Source organism: Populus nigra, chromosome 4 (assembly GCF_951802175.1).
Source record: "Populus nigra chromosome 4, ddPopNigr1.1, whole genome shotgun sequence".
NCBI lineage: Eukaryota > Viridiplantae > Streptophyta > Magnoliopsida > Malpighiales > Salicaceae > Populus > Populus nigra.
In genome coordinates this window covers 2444120-2460260 of record NC_084855.1, presented here as the reverse complement: position 1 = coordinate 2460260, position 16141 = coordinate 2444120, and the positions used below count along the sequence as shown (strand labels likewise).

The 16141-nt window shown below is 32.2% G+C and overlaps 1 long non-coding RNA gene across 6 annotated transcripts; it reads right to left on the bottom strand.

Moving 5' to 3' along the window:
• Positions 1 to 12284: 12284 nt before the first annotated feature.
• On the bottom strand, positions 12285 to 15622 carry LOC133690633 (uncharacterized). Of its 6 annotated transcripts, none has more exons than XR_009841482.1 (4): positions 15341 to 15622; positions 14580 to 15248; positions 13319 to 13377; positions 12285 to 12619 (listed from the first exon to the last, which is right to left on the bottom strand). It is a non-coding gene; the product is annotated as an uncharacterized LOC133690633 (long non-coding RNA). The 6 variants fall into 6 exon arrangements; XR_009841483.1 differs by having other exon boundaries at positions 14580 to 14952; positions 15186 to 15621; XR_009841484.1 differs by having other exon boundaries at positions 14580 to 14952; positions 15341 to 15620.
• Between the last annotated feature and the right edge of the window lie 519 nt (positions 15623 to 16141).

Genomic DNA, 16141 nt, shown 5'->3' with positions numbered 1-16141 from the left:
CTCTCCTTTTTTTTCTGGATTATGTGCTTTCTTTCTTTTTTCTTGCTGACCATTTTCCAATTACTTACGAAGATGGGTTACATGAATCCTCATATATTTATGTACACACAACGTGTGTATTTGGATATTTCTATAAATATCATGTAATTGATTCCTCTCAGCCATCATCACTACTTTGTTTAAAATGTTGAATTCAAAACAGAGAGATTAATTATATGAAAATATTATAAAAATTATATCTCAAATTTTACCTAAAATTTTAAGTTTTTATTAAGTTGAGATAGTTAATTATATTAAAAAATTATATAAATTATATTTCAGACTTCACCTAAAATTTTAAGTTTTTATTAAATTGAAATGGTTATTTAATAAATTATTAGCTGAATCTTTTTAAACCCTAATTAAGCTTTCTAAATTGTTAAATGATAATAATTGCATCTAATTGAGAATTGAAAAATGAAAAAATAAAATAAAATTGATAATAATGATATTCCTTTTATTATTATTGCACAACTAGATCAATGCATATAATATACTCAAGTTATTCGAAAATTAGTTGACAAATACTTTTTAGAATAATTTTTTTTTAACTACAATTGTGCATATATAGAATAGATTAGCCATATTTTATCATGCCTGCGGTACTGTTTTAGCTATTTGGGGGTTATAATTAAGCTGTATTATGATTGATTGAAATCAAGTTGTCAATTAATTGATTAAATCAAAGGTCATGATTGACTAAACGATGCTGAGAGTGTTTTATTAAATAATTAATAATCGGTAGGATCATTCTATGATCAGTGGGTCCATTGGTTAGATAAAATGCCCAAAAACAAAATGTCCCAAGCACGTGAACCATTTGATTGATCCTAGACCTATATGTAAACATGGACAGCTCGGGAAAACAATCAAATTAAATAGCTGGAAATTCTGAGAAATTAATTTTTATTTTTATTTTTTATTTTTATCACAGAAGAGTATTTTTTTTGGATTGATGCAAGCGATCCATGAAATACGGGGCCCACTAATGATGAAGGATATCAGGCCCATATATCGATGCACATATATACACATATTATATATGGTGAACTTATCTAATTAATTTGGTATGAATTTTGTTTTCTAGGTGATAATGGAAATGAGGACAAAATGATATTTGTCACAGCATGTACTATTTAATGATAATAATTAAAGGGATGGCATGTTGTAGATCATGACTAGACTGGGGTCACGAGGGCTTAGCATGGCGCCATTGATTGAAATAATAGAGAGACCTCGTTTTTCACTACACACATATCAACTTTTGTTCGATTAATTAATGTTCCAAGATAAAAAGGGACATATAATTAATAAGAAATGAAAATATATTTAATCAGAAAAACAAAAATGATATTGATATAAAACAAATCTCTTGAATTTTTATTCTTTTAAAATAAAATTAATGGATACAAAAACAAGTAATTTTGATCTCAACTGTTTAAAAGACCAAACAACACATGAACATGTCAAGACACACGAAGTAAAGAATATCCTTTCAAATCGAAGGAGGAATGCTTGTACGACATGCTAAGAAATTAAAACATGCCAAGGTGTCCTTAATTAGATGATGGAGGGTCATCTTCACCACTACGTCCATGATATATATATATATATATATATATATATATATATATATATATATATATATATGAGATTATTACAAGCATATACATTACCGTATGGAAACATATATGGAAGCTCAAAGAGAAACGAAATGAAGTGATTAATTAGGCTAGTACTTGAGGTCGGTCCTGTCGGGAAATTAAAGCACAGGATTGATTAACGCAAGATTAATTAAAATTAACATGCAATTTGCTCAGGGAACTGGATATGTTTAAGTCAAATGATCATGAGAATGTGAAGAGATTAACTGATTTTATTAGCTGATTGATCGATCACCGATCAAAACAAGAACAATTAATAAATTAACACCGTGTATATCCACGCACTGATCATGGACTTGATGGGATGAAACCGGTGATGTTGATTTTTTTAGTTAAGATTAGAAACTAATTAATGGGAACATAAAATGAAAAAGGCAAGTTCTATGTGTAATTAAGGGACCAAGCAAGTACAATGATAAGGGTATTATGTATAATTACCACATGGAAACTTATCACTAGCAACACTATTGATTATTTTGTTGAATCATAAACCCTAAATCAACGGGAGTTGAACGCGTTTAGACTGCGTTTTAAGGTACACGTCATAGGAATGGTGACGTACGTAGAGATCATTCTAAAAATAAAAATCATGACAATATATCCAAAGCAAAGGCAAAGATACAAATGATTGGTGAGTAGTAGGGTTAGGGTTAGGGTTCTTGCCAAGGTGGGAATTGTTTTTTGTTAGGTGTGTGGATGATGTTTATACAAAGAGTGACGGCTTGATATTCCTCCTTAGAGACCAATAATTCCATCTCTCAGCCTCCTTTCATGGTGTCCTTGTACTTAACTCTCTTGCATAAGTTATGGGCTCTTTCTATATGGGACATATTTGGGTGTCACACACATTGCCATTCCTAGCAATCACATGCACTGTGATGACTTGTCAATTACAGCGTGGTCCCACGAAACCATGCCCTCTGCCCTATGAAATCCTGCCAACTAAGTGCCACTTCAAGCCAACGTGGCATTGTCTAATCCTCCTTGGAAGCTTGTTCTTGATTGGGGATGTTGTCAAAGATCGAAATCATTAATTCCTCTATGGCCGACACAATAGCTCCCTGTATAAATTCATATTACCTCTAAATAAATACATATATATATATATATATATATAAGTGTATTAACTAATGCATTTATTATCTCAATGATTATCCTAAGATTTGTTATCATATAGTTTATAGACATAGCTGACAAGAACGATTTTTAGACATCATCAAAAGGAACAGTTTTCTTCTCATAATTATTATGTTCTGTTTTTTTTTTTTACTATGTTATTGACAATATTTGAGTCAACAACTGTAGCACCAGAGAGGAATATATAACCTCCCTTCTTTTGTTTAATCTTCCTCTCTTGCTCTCTATCTGCGCAGAGAGATAAATAGTGATCGATCGAGGGAGAGTAGTATATGTATATATGCTTTATAATTTCTTGAACAAATTAAAATGTCAATGGAAACTAATTAATTACAACACGAAAAGAATCATTGAAAAGCAAGTGCCCCAGATGGCACTTTATGTTTATTTCATAATATATTCAATGAAAACCATTAACAATTAATTATGATTAAATAACAAGAAAAATATCGTTCGGAAAAGAAGCCATGATCGGGGAGTTAAACTTTCAGTTGATATAAAATTAATAAACAGAAACGAAAGAAGAAAATGCCGGTGACTGCTTCCTGAGATGCGGCATGTAAAAGTGGATCTTTGAAAATAGTACTCCACTTTACGTGACGATTTAATTTCTATGACTTTCCATCTCCTTTCCTCTTCTTCTTTTTATCTTTGTTGCACTTTGATTCCATGAACCCTTTTCGGAAAAAAAGAGCTTATCTCAAACTTTTGGAAAACCGGGTGTGTGGTGATGAGATCGTTGATGACTCACCGCCGTTATCAAATCAATGTATAGTAAAAAACAAAAATAAAAAAGATCAAGCCTCATAATTAATCACCATGCACGATAATAATCTTTGATGCTTTAGGTTTTTTTATATCCATGTAATCAAAATACAGACACGACAATCTTAATTAATGCTCGAAATCGGCTGATTGTGCTTGCAAAATTGGTAATAGATCTTGTCTTCTTCTTCTTCTTCTTCTTCTTTTCTTTATGATAGTCGTGGGTATTCGGACCAGCTTACGCGTAGCTCAATTAATCCTTCTAGATCATAAAATTAACGATCAAGTAAATCTCTAGAGGCCCTAAGATTTATAGCACTCAAATTGATAATTTCTAGAGAAAAAACTCAGAGTCTGACTATTTGAGTTATACCTCTCAAGATTACAGATCCTATTCTCGTAGACTTTGAGACATATTGTATATACGATTGCATGCAAAATTAATAAAATTGTTATTTAAGATCTATATAAGTTATTAATTAACTAAAGCTAGATTTTTAATATACTTTTTTTAACTGAGATTTCAATATTAGAATCATTTTGATCGTAAGGATTATATTATTTTCTAATAGTGTCAATCTCAGGAAAAAGAAGCACCAACCTAAACAAAATTATGCGACTTTCATGAATATCAAGCAGTTAATTTGCATATATAGTGAGTACGTACTGCTAGCGATTGACCATGCTGGATATTAATTATTTAATATCGGTAGTGGAAGGGATTGAAAATCCTGTTATCGGAAATAAAAAGAAAAATCATATATGAATTGGACTCTTGTTGAGATTCCAAACGCCATCACTTCCCCGATTACAGTAGAAGAACACCTGGCGTTCAAGTTCTGGTGTAATTGTCGAGTGTTGTCATGAAGATCTAAAAAGTATAGGATGCATATGCTTTTGAAGCTTGCTTTTTATTCACAAGATCCTTCAGAATAGCTAGCTAGACACCCTTTTGTCAACAAAGCTAATATAGGATATAACTAATCTAGATCAGCTGTAGCATATATCCAATTACACCATAAAAGAAATTTTCAGTGCATTCGAAGCAGCTGGTTTTGGAATAAAATGGCGCACTCAGTGGATAAAGGAGAGTGGTCAGACAGTGTCTAAATTTAAAGCTTTATGTCCTTTTCAGTTTTTTGTTTTTTTTTTAAAGATTGTTTCTTGCTAATCTGACCATATAAAAAGATTCGGTTAATAGCTTGAAAACGTGGGAAATCGTTAACTACAAGCATAAGCAATATCCCTTGATCATCCTGGCCTCTCTAACTAAGTGATTATGATCATAAAGTAAATGCAAGAATTCCCAGCCGAGAAGATCATACAGATCATTAGTTCAATCTTCACCGCTTAATTGAACATTCATCAGCAAGCTATAGGATTCTCTAGGGGTTGCAGCTTACTATAAATTAAATAGTATGCCATAAGCATACGTAAACTCTATGTTTGAACTTGTACGTACTGGAACCTAAAATACAAGTTCTATTTCATGTTTATCTCCCTCCTCGTGTTCTTCTCTTTGTAGAAGCTACCGGCCCACCCTCTCGATTTCTAACAAGCATGCATACGAGATTTCAACTCGTGTTACGGCAACAATAATTGCCAGAGAGTATGGTTTTTATCGGGGGAAGGAGTATAGCTTGAAAGAAACTGTTTTATTTTTTATTTTAAAAAATTAATGGTGCAATAATATCCAAGAGAGCAGTATTAAACCATGGAGAGAGAGAGAGGGAGGGAGAGAGGGAGATATCATGCGTGTGAAAAGATGGAAAAGTCATGCAATTCATGTTGCTCCATGCTTCATCCATTCTTCAGATATAATTCATATTTAAAACTTTATTTAATAGGTTAAAATAATTATATTATAGCGCTGTTAATCAAGCTTTCGCGGTTTGAATATTATCATTCTATTCTTTTAATAGCACAAGGTAAAGACTATGATTAAATATAAATTTTAAATTTAAAGAGTTTTCGTTTAAAAATATATGTCAAAATAAATATAAATCATATTTTAAAATCTTATTTAAGCTTTTAGAATAAGTTTTTTCTTTTACGATCCAAACTTGAAAACATCAAGTGATAGCATGTTTATAAAAGGAGATAAAATAAAGGAAATTAAAAAACCAAAAGAAATTATGTTAGTAAAATCGAAAAAGCTTTGGCCAATTAAAATAGCCACATGCCATAAGGAAATCCTGTTTACCGATTTTATTTTATGAAAATAAAATAAAATAGATGGTGTGATATATATATATATATATATATATATATATATATATATATGGCTTCAATCAATCATTGATCAACATCTAAAGAGAAATAACAAAAAAATTAATTATGTATTATTAATGAAAGACTATATGTCATTAATTCAAGATATTTTCAAATAAAAAGTAACCAAAGGTCTTCACTCTCACCAAAAACAAAAATTCTTTAGGCATAAAAGCTCTCAAATTAACTTGCAAGTTACCTCTATCTAGCTTGAAGTTTTCTCAAGCATTAAGACTCTACCGAATTAAATGAAGATTTTTTTTATGAATAAAAAGTCAAATTTAAATTCCGAATTAAATGTAGTGCCCTGTACATAGATCTTCATCTACAACATTATGAGGACCAATCAAAGGTGTTTTCAATACATACTCCAAATCTTTAAATCTGATCATAATGCAGTACACGTTTAAAATCTTGACAAATCCTGAATTGTATTTCCGAAGAATTCAAGTCTCAGCAAAATCAATTTCAAAGAAAGAATAGAGTATATTATCCAAAAAAAAGAATAAAATAATCTTGTAAGGGTTATTCAATAATGATTGTACCCGCAATTATAATAATCAAAATTGTTAATTATTTGTCATTTTTTTGGATTTGTCTAATTTCATACACGAAATTATTTGTTTGTACGCGCAGTGTGCATGGTTCAACTCAATTTATCTTTCAGTACTATATATGGTAAATATAAGAAATTACAAGGGTATCTATTATAATTAATGCACATTAATTAACATTCTAATAAATGAAAAAATATCTAAATGTAATTCTATAAATGTTTTAATTTTTATTCTTTTTATAGCTCAGGAAAATAAATTAAAAAATCAACTACCTTGTAAAAAAAAAAAACAGAGGCCTATATCCTTTGTTGGGAATGCATAGTTCTAAGGTTAACTTATGCCATGAGTAATGGTATAACAAAAAAGCCTACGGAATAAATCTTGATGGAGTACGTACGTGAACCTCACGATGAATTCCACAAAAGACCTGTAACAAATTCCAAATAGTTTGAGACAAATTGCAATATTTCTCTTTCATTTACCAGGTCTCTATCACACTCAATATGATGAAAAATTATTAAGTATCTAATATTATATAATATAATATAATATACTAACTTTTACCTATATACTAGAATATTAATAGTGTGATATAACAGGTTAACGGATCATTCGACTTCATATATATATATATATATATTGAAAAGGATACATTAATTCGTTTAATATTATTTGCATATCAAGTCATGATGAAAATTGATAGACCGAGCTTATCTAACAATTTTTCCATTTATTACTCCAAATTAATAAATTTACCAACCAAGATTACCAAGCTGGATATATAGCATTAAAAAAAAAAAACAATTCCGATGAGATATCTTTAGCCAAATAATATTATAATACAATCACACATGATCTAGTCCGAGATTATGGACCAATTCTCTTGTTGTCATGATGTTAATTCAAGTTGTGATTTAAAATAATAATAATAAAAAACACCTTGAAATATTAGAATCTTTTTAATAAAATAAAACTTGTTCAAAATAAAATACAATTCTTGATTAACTAATCAGATCGAGGTTTTATAAATATGATTGTGTGTGTTTGTGTGTGTCCGTGCAATATAATATTACAAGTTCTTAACAAACACACATAGAAATACCGTAACTGGCAACCAATATGAGATTCCACTTGTAACTAACAAAATACTCCTGCCATGATCAACAATTAATTCTTTAACATAATTTAATAATGTCAGCAATATAGTTTACAAATTAGCACGCACGTCAAAATATGCTAACAGTGGCAGAAAACATGACACACAAATAATTTCTTGTCGGTAATCTTTGAGATTATGAGGCGAAGTAATCAAAGACATGAAAACTAAAACAGAATAACAGTTAATTATAGACAGGCTAGATCATCAGTACTATCTCTAAAAACTATTTATTTGGCTAGACTATCCGCTATTTAATTCTTCTCTTGATGAACACCTCTCTATTTGTGGTCTATCTTTTGATAGAGCGTGTTAAACGATAATATAATTAAAACCATTCATCGAACTCATCTTAACAGCTTATAGAATTTTGATAATTGAATTTAGATTCCATTCAAAAGACTTAACATTTATGATAAGTTGGGTTTTAAATGCAATCTTTACTGAATGAATCATTAATTATATCTGAGGCTCCGACACCATATAGAATTCTGATTATTGGATTAATTAGGTTTCATTAAAAAAAATGAAAATATTTGAATATAAAACTTCGAGGTGAACGAGTCTGTGTTGCTACATTAACCAAAATCCGTACAGCTAGAATGACAAATATCTTGGCAAAATTATTTCAAGACCTCCATCATAAACCGTTAATCATTTTATAGATAGAGACGATAACACAACTCGGCATTTACGTGGATGCAGAATATTGCTCCATCCATTATTTTCCTCAAAATGTCAGATTTTATTAGCCCCCTATGAACCCTATATGGCTTTCAAGTGTAGAGCCTGACCTTCTCTGGACTAGTTCTTGAAAGCTATCTTCCAACAAACAGCTCCCCCTTTTCTCATGCTGTTATTATCAGTGTCAAATGATCTTTACTCTCTCGTACCATTTTTGGTGTTCAATGAGCCTGATTTGTTTGTTTGTTTCCTACCCTCCCATTTTCCTCCATCTACTCGAAATCCCCCTCGACCTATTCCAATAATGCAGAGAGCTTGATCAAGGTTGCTCTCACCAGAAACCGTGATCTTCAAGCATAAAAGAAATCTCAATGAGTTCTTCAGCTCTTACACCCTAATAATCATAAGATATTCTAAATGTTTAATTTAGAAAGACAGTTAAATCTTGCCATTTTTTACAGGTTTTGAGACAGAGAGACGCGTGTCTAGGATTGTTTGGCTGTCGACAAGAAATGACAAATAACAATATACTATTTCAGAGGCTGCATCCACCTTTCTTGTCAATCTGAGATTCTATGTACATTGGCCTACCATACCCCATGATTAATCTAAAGTATTTTGGAACTAGAGTTGGCATTATCTTGCTCATAATAGAACTTGCAGGGCTTTTGATTGGATTATTGATTTGGCTACTGGGACCCACATACTCTAATCCAAACCAAATTATTTGACACGAAATTTTATGTGACACGGTATATGTGAAGGGGTAGGTAGCATCAGATATCGCCTTGTACTGCCGTCTCTGGCTGGGTAAAGAAACTCTCTCCATGTCTCCAGAATATATGATTACATGTTAGAATGTGATTAAAGTCATTATAACAATCCTTTTTTCTTTATTATTTATTAAATATTTATCTAATCTTGTGGGATCGAAGCTTTTATATTCCTATGTACGCAAACGCGCCTGCGCCACGACCCCAGAGACCGGCCACTGGCCCCTAGTCAAGTTCAAACCCTAAGAAATTTTACCGGCAGGCACTTAACCTAATAAATCTATGCTCTCCTCGCTAGTAAGAGATGAATATTACAGACTGCTACGAGTGCTGTAAATTAGGAAACTTGTGTGAAACAAAGGGGTTCCATTTCCATATAGCGCATGCAAGTAATTAATGCATGGATGATCTAGTACTGGTAACTGAAAATATAGCATTCCTCTGCTAAAATAAAAATAAAAATAAAAATGGGGTTATATAGTTTCCAATAAACACTCACATGAAGGATCATGTCAGGATGCCTTGTTTGAGAGCTTTCACGAGCCTGTTTCCGAAAGAAAAGTACAAACTACAACGTCCCTGCATCAAAGTAGAATGGTTAATAGCTGATGTCAGTCTGCTTCACTTTAACAGAACATGTGAAGATTTTTTGGCTAGTTTTTAATCTTCCACAAGGTAAAGAAACCTTAACAAGACAAGATGGTAGATCCAAAATTAGGGCCTTAACATCATTTACTTAGAGAGGTAAGCGCATGCCAAATGTACAAGGCTGCTCTATTTTGGAGTCTAGTTAATAAATTAAGTGCTTTTATCAATGCCTTGCAAATATGCATGAAAGATTATGGAATAAAATAACATGATATCAGTTGCATTTCCAAGCCATTAACATAATATTTGAAGCACAATGTATCCTTTGCAAACAAGAAATATAAAAGAATACAACAAAAATTAGCATGTCACTAACATGGCTTTATCTATCAACTAATTATTGTATATCGATCCACCGCTATATCTGTTGTCTGGTATAGCATATCCGATTCAATATTCTTCCAGGAAAAAACAGAATTTTTCTTGTATGAAAAACTATGCAATTAAGTAAGAAGCTTGATATCAAATCATATGATTATACAGACATGAATTTACTATTGATACATATATATTGTCATCGTACGTAGGAAACTTGCAGATATAACTGTGTTGTTGTAATGAATTCATCCCTTATTTATAATTAATACGATTGATTGCGATGCATTCCAAATTATTTTTTAAACCCTGAAGAACTATATATAATTAACTACAATAGAAGATTATGCAGAATATCTATGATGTAAAGTCTCTTGTTTTATTAAATATTCAATTCAAAAAAAGGGTCACATGCATGTCCTGTCATTCTAGTTGAATGGCTACTCGAGGCTTTCTAGTTATTCCACTCAAAGACTCCCTCTACCCTTTGATGGATAATCTTGCACTTTTTCTTTACTTTCTACTTTAGTTTCCTCCACCACACGATTAAGAAGTTCCATAAGATGATTTTTATGTAAATTATTCTCTTTGGCATGTCCTGTCATTCTAGTTTTTTCTTCGCTTTCACAAATGCATGTGAAGATGCAAAGTATATATATATATAATATAGAACCAGAGAAACTAAAATAGCATCTACTAAGCTCAAAATTTAGATTAAAAAAAAAAAAACAGCTAGATTTCATCCATGTCATCCATGTAGACCCTTCTAACTTCTATCCCAGCAATTTTGAGCTTCTTATGCGAGTTAGTGGGGGACAGAAGCAAGCCACTGCCCCCACTTGCCCCCATATGTTTGAAATAAAAACTTCTTGTACCATACAGAACCTGTGGTATTTTTCTACATCTTTGACAACTTTTAGGTCAGTGGCCCCGGCTTTCATTTGGTTTCATAAACTAAATGTGCCCTTCTTTTCCCTTTCTTCTTCTTCTTCCTTTTTTTTTTTTTGTGCCGGCATCAATATGACAATACCAAGTTTTTTATAACTAGAAAAAAAAGGATACCTTGGCCACTCTATATTTCACAGCACAACAAATCACCATTATTTTGGTATTTCCTTCACTTAGATATGACCACATTTTTTATTCTGATCAAAGAGACGCAGAACTTTAAATTTGTGCTGTCCAAAATACCAAGTTCCAAATTCACCGACACAAGAACAGCAATAGACATTTCTTTTTTTGGACAAGAAACAATAAGCGTGGAACAAACTCCCTTAATTTTCAAGATTGCTTTCACCTATTCAAACCATATTCAACTCAGCAGGTTGATCCGAGAACTACCCACTATTCAAAGCTTATTTCAGGGTCAGTCTCAAGTTGAAAAGAAAATTAAAAAAAAATCTTTAAAAAATAAAATAATACAGTTTTCACCAAAAATTATCGATACATGAGTTGATCCTAGGCACTTTCAGATTAGTATGCTCCAAATAAAAGACAAACTAGACTTTTGGGCACGGCCAGTGCATAGGTAAATTTCAGAAGAATATGGTTAAGGTCCTTAACATACATAAAAGGCCAGACAGGCCTTCAAATGAGTGCACAGATAAGCACTGAACAGAACGGTGGTCCCTTTGTGATGGTGACATCATACTAAGTGCAAATGTTCAGCACAGAGAACAACGGCATAGGCACACATTTCAAAAGGATTCCCAGCAGTGAGCCCTCTTCTTGGCTATGGGCCGACTCCTAAATTTTAAGTTGTCCAAACGCAACCGTGCTTTCAACAACAAATTTATCTCCGAACCATTCAAGTGACGACTTGGGCATTTACTTGGCAACCTTATTTTCTATGAGGAAACGTTTTAAGCTCGAGGAAGTAGTCGAACAAGCAAAAATGATGAACTATTGATTTGTCAATCATTCAACAAATCCTATGCTTCTTATAGGACCACACAGTATATCCTTCACTTGCAACTAAATTAAACCGGTTATGGGATGGGCTTTTCAACATGGTCCAAAACGAAAGCAAAATTTTAACATTTTGGGCGAAGTCAAGAAACCAACTCGCCACAGATGAACTTAGACTCCATCCACACATCTATCATTGCGAACCAGTATCTAACTAGAGAGGGATACATGCATGCAACATGGCAGCAGCTACAAAACTGTGTTAATGATATGACAGCAGTTTGAGAACATTGAGTTTAAAGAGGAGTGCTAAATTATGCAGAACTAATAAAATTTGGTATATAAAGTTGTGGGATTCAGATAATAATAATTCAAACAACTCATTTTCTCTCTCATATATTAGAATGCAACAGTAGTTTACAGCAGTTCATCTGATTTTCAACATGAAAAATGTAATGAAGACGAAGCTGTCAGCATCTTGTTAAATAGATGATAGGTAAACCTTGAAGAGACCCACGCTACTGCTTGAAATTATATTGTAGTAATTTGATTCAATTAATCATGGAAAAGTTACGCCATCAATAACAAAACAGGTGCAGAATGACAGAGAACGAGTAAGACCTAGTAGTGAAGACACCCACATCATCTGGCATTCATTTAAAATCGAGCATGTGATCACCCAATCCTTGTTTAGCTGTCACTCTGAAAGAGAAGCATCAGACATGAAATTTTCTAAAGCAATCGATAATGATCAAAGAACTGGGAGAAGTGGATCACTGCTCAATTTTAATTTCATGTATTACCCATGAAAATATATGGGTCATGGAGACACAGAAATAATTTTCTTTGCAGGGGAGAAATGATTAAGAAAGGAGAAATTTTAGTAGTAAAATTACTAATGTATTGCAGTTCAAAAAAATAAGTTAGAGATGAGTTGGATAAAGTTCTGAAAGTGGATTAATAACAAACTTTGAATTTGTGTAACAATATCCATGCAGAAGGTAACAAGTAACTAAAAAAAATGCCAATTTAAAACCACCAAGGAAAAATGAGAAGTTTAAAAGTTTTGGAATTGTATTCAAAATTACATTTTCTCAAGGACTGCATATCTGGAGGAAACTCATTTTATCAGGAAAACAACTCCCAGATGGAAAAAAAAGTTCTAGCTTGTATATTCTCAATTGGCCAATAAATTAATATTTTGGTTAGAACAATCTAGATGCCAAGATCCAATAAAATTGTGACGATTAATATGTCAAGGGAATGATATGTCCAAAAGCCTTTGTCCACCAATTTAGTACCCAACTATGTCATAACAGTACAACTCCCAATTACCTTCCACGCATTTTCTTCTAAACTCTGAAATTTTATGTTTTTACCCACCAACTATGCTTTACATACCTTACTGGAGGACATGTCAATTGGTAGTGCTACTACAATCCCATTGATTTTATTTGAACCTGGAATCCCAGAGAAGAAATCATCAAAACTCAATATAGATCCTATTGGAAGGAAACTAGAAGCTACCATTTTGATTTAGTATATTTAATACATGTCATTCAGATGCATGGCCAAGCAATATTCACTCAAAATCTAATGATAACAAATATTCATAGGGATCTTTATTGATGTTTTATCAAGGATGGGAATTGGCATTTTTTTGGGTGAATCTTAAAAGGCTTTTGCTGCACATGAACCAAGCTGCCAATCAGCAGCTTCAAATTTTCCCCAACTGGACTGGTTCACACTTCTTTCATTTCTGTGAAAACCTCCTCCACAATAAACATACTTTGACTAGGATCAGTTCACGAATAGGAGGTGAGGGGTTTCTAAAGGTAGAACAACATGTTCATGAAATAGTCGGCACAATCCTTAACCATAGAGGGCATGTCTTAGCATAGCTATCCATTAATTCAAGCAATTGCACAGCAGAGCAGATTATGAAAATTCAGAGTTTGCTTACAAAAAGACCAGCATTGGTTAAATGGAAGGTGTCTCATCCTTCACCCTTCCACCAGGTGATAAGAGTAAGCACCACTTCGAAGGGTTTCAAAGTTGTGAGAAGTGCTCGCACGCACACAAACCCATCCCACGTGCATAACCAATGCTCTATAAGATATCTACAGCTACCAACCCCAAAGACAGTGGGAATTATGGTCCTTGTTGAGTGAATAGAATTCAATGATTCATTGGTTGTTAGTTAACAACTTCACTATCAAATATAATGCAAATACTGAAATACATGACACGATGAAAATAAAATTATCATCATCATGCTAAAATATTAAGGAAGACATCTCTTTCCATAATTGCATTCTGGATTTCTTTCCTTTTCTTTTTTTTCACCGGCAAACATAACATGCACAAGTAGAATGATATCAGTAACACTTGCAAGCTCAAGATGGTCAATGCTAGGATCCGGCTTTTTATCAATAACATGTGTTTTAAACCACTCAAAAACTTCCATTATTTTCACAACAAAGTGTATCTGCACATATAATGAAGAAAAAGGAAAATAAATCAACAGAGTGGCAGACTCTTGAAAAGGTTGTAGGACATAATCATCATTTAAAAGCTGTGAAACCTTGAAACAAAAATTTCACGCACATCCATTTCTAACAATAAAAGTTGAAAAACTACAACCTAAATACAAGCAACCAACCTCGGTTAAATGATCATCCAAAGACATTATAGCAAGATCATCTTGTCCAGTATTAAGTTTGAAAACACACAATACCTTCTCTCTCCTCGACGACTGCATAACATATCATAGCACATCATCCGTCCATCACATTGTAAAAAGCATCTAGTTCGGGGGGGAAAAAGAGTTACCGCTAAACTTGTAAACACACAATTCATTCAAAACAAATAAAAAAATTGCCTATCTCAATTTTCTTTAAAAAAGACAACGCTATCAATATTGTAACCATTAGAGTAAGGTATTATCAACTAAATTAAACCTCTAATTCTCTATCAACTAGCGTTCTGTTCACTGCTATATAGTTGTGAATGTAAATGAAAGGCTGAATCAACACCTGAAATCACAATTTCTGCATGTCAACAAAGTTAAAAATAAAAAATAAAATACACTACAGAGAGCATGGCTATTAACTGATTTACAGAGCCAAATCCAAACACGGTAACAAAAATAGATTACGCGACATGCCAAAAGCTCGAATAAGAGTAAATTGACCTCGACAAGGAAAACTAATAACCAACTTAATATTAAAAAAAAAAGACGAGTACGAGGAGAGTGAGGGCGATTGACCCTGTCGATGTGTCGAAACTGAGCTCGCACCCACCACTGTGTCGGTGAACGCGGGACTGTCCACTTGATAAATAGAAATTTACAAAACTCGGTACGCCAAATATAATTTAAAAGGAGAAATTGATGAAGATATAAAATAAGAGTTGATTATTTACCGAGTGAGGGAGTTTCTTCAGCTTCGATCTCTTCCTCTTCCTCTTCCTCTTCTCCTTCTCGAAGGCGTTTTCTACTTCCTTTTTTTAAATAATTCTGCAATGGAATCTTTTTTTTTCTTGTTTTCTACGCTATGTTTGGGGCTTGGAAGGTTGAGATTTTTTAAATCAACGGTTGAGCTTTGTATGAATGGAGAATTGGAAATCCCTAGTTATTCAGCGCCGTCGTTTTACTGATTCTATTCCTTCGCGCCTTTAAGAAAAAAAAAAAAACAACTAAAATTAACCAAACGACAGTCCATCTTCGTGATAGCGTTGTGCATGTCACAAGGCAACGGATATTAATAAGATGCATGTATTATGATTGCTGCTGCTTTTCATGATGTTTTTTTAAATAAATTAAAATAATATTTTTTTATTTTAAAAAAATTATTTTTAATATTAATATATTAAAATAATCTAAAAATATTAATTTAAAGTAAATAAAAAAATAAAAAATTTTAAAATTTTTCAAAAATATTTTTGAAAAACAAAAATAAATAGGACTTAAAAAAACATATTCAGGGAGTGAAGGTTATTTTTTTAAATTTTTTTAATATATTTAAATAATATTTTTTATTTTTAATATTAAAATGATAAAAAAATTGAAAATTATTAATTTAAAACTAAAAAAATTAAAAACACAGTTAATGCTAAATAATAACTAAATACTTAAAACAGTTACACAGCAAGAATTTGCGCCGCCAAGAAGAAAAAGCGTCTTTGGCAAGTTTTAGGTTTTTAACACGTTAATGAAATAAGCAC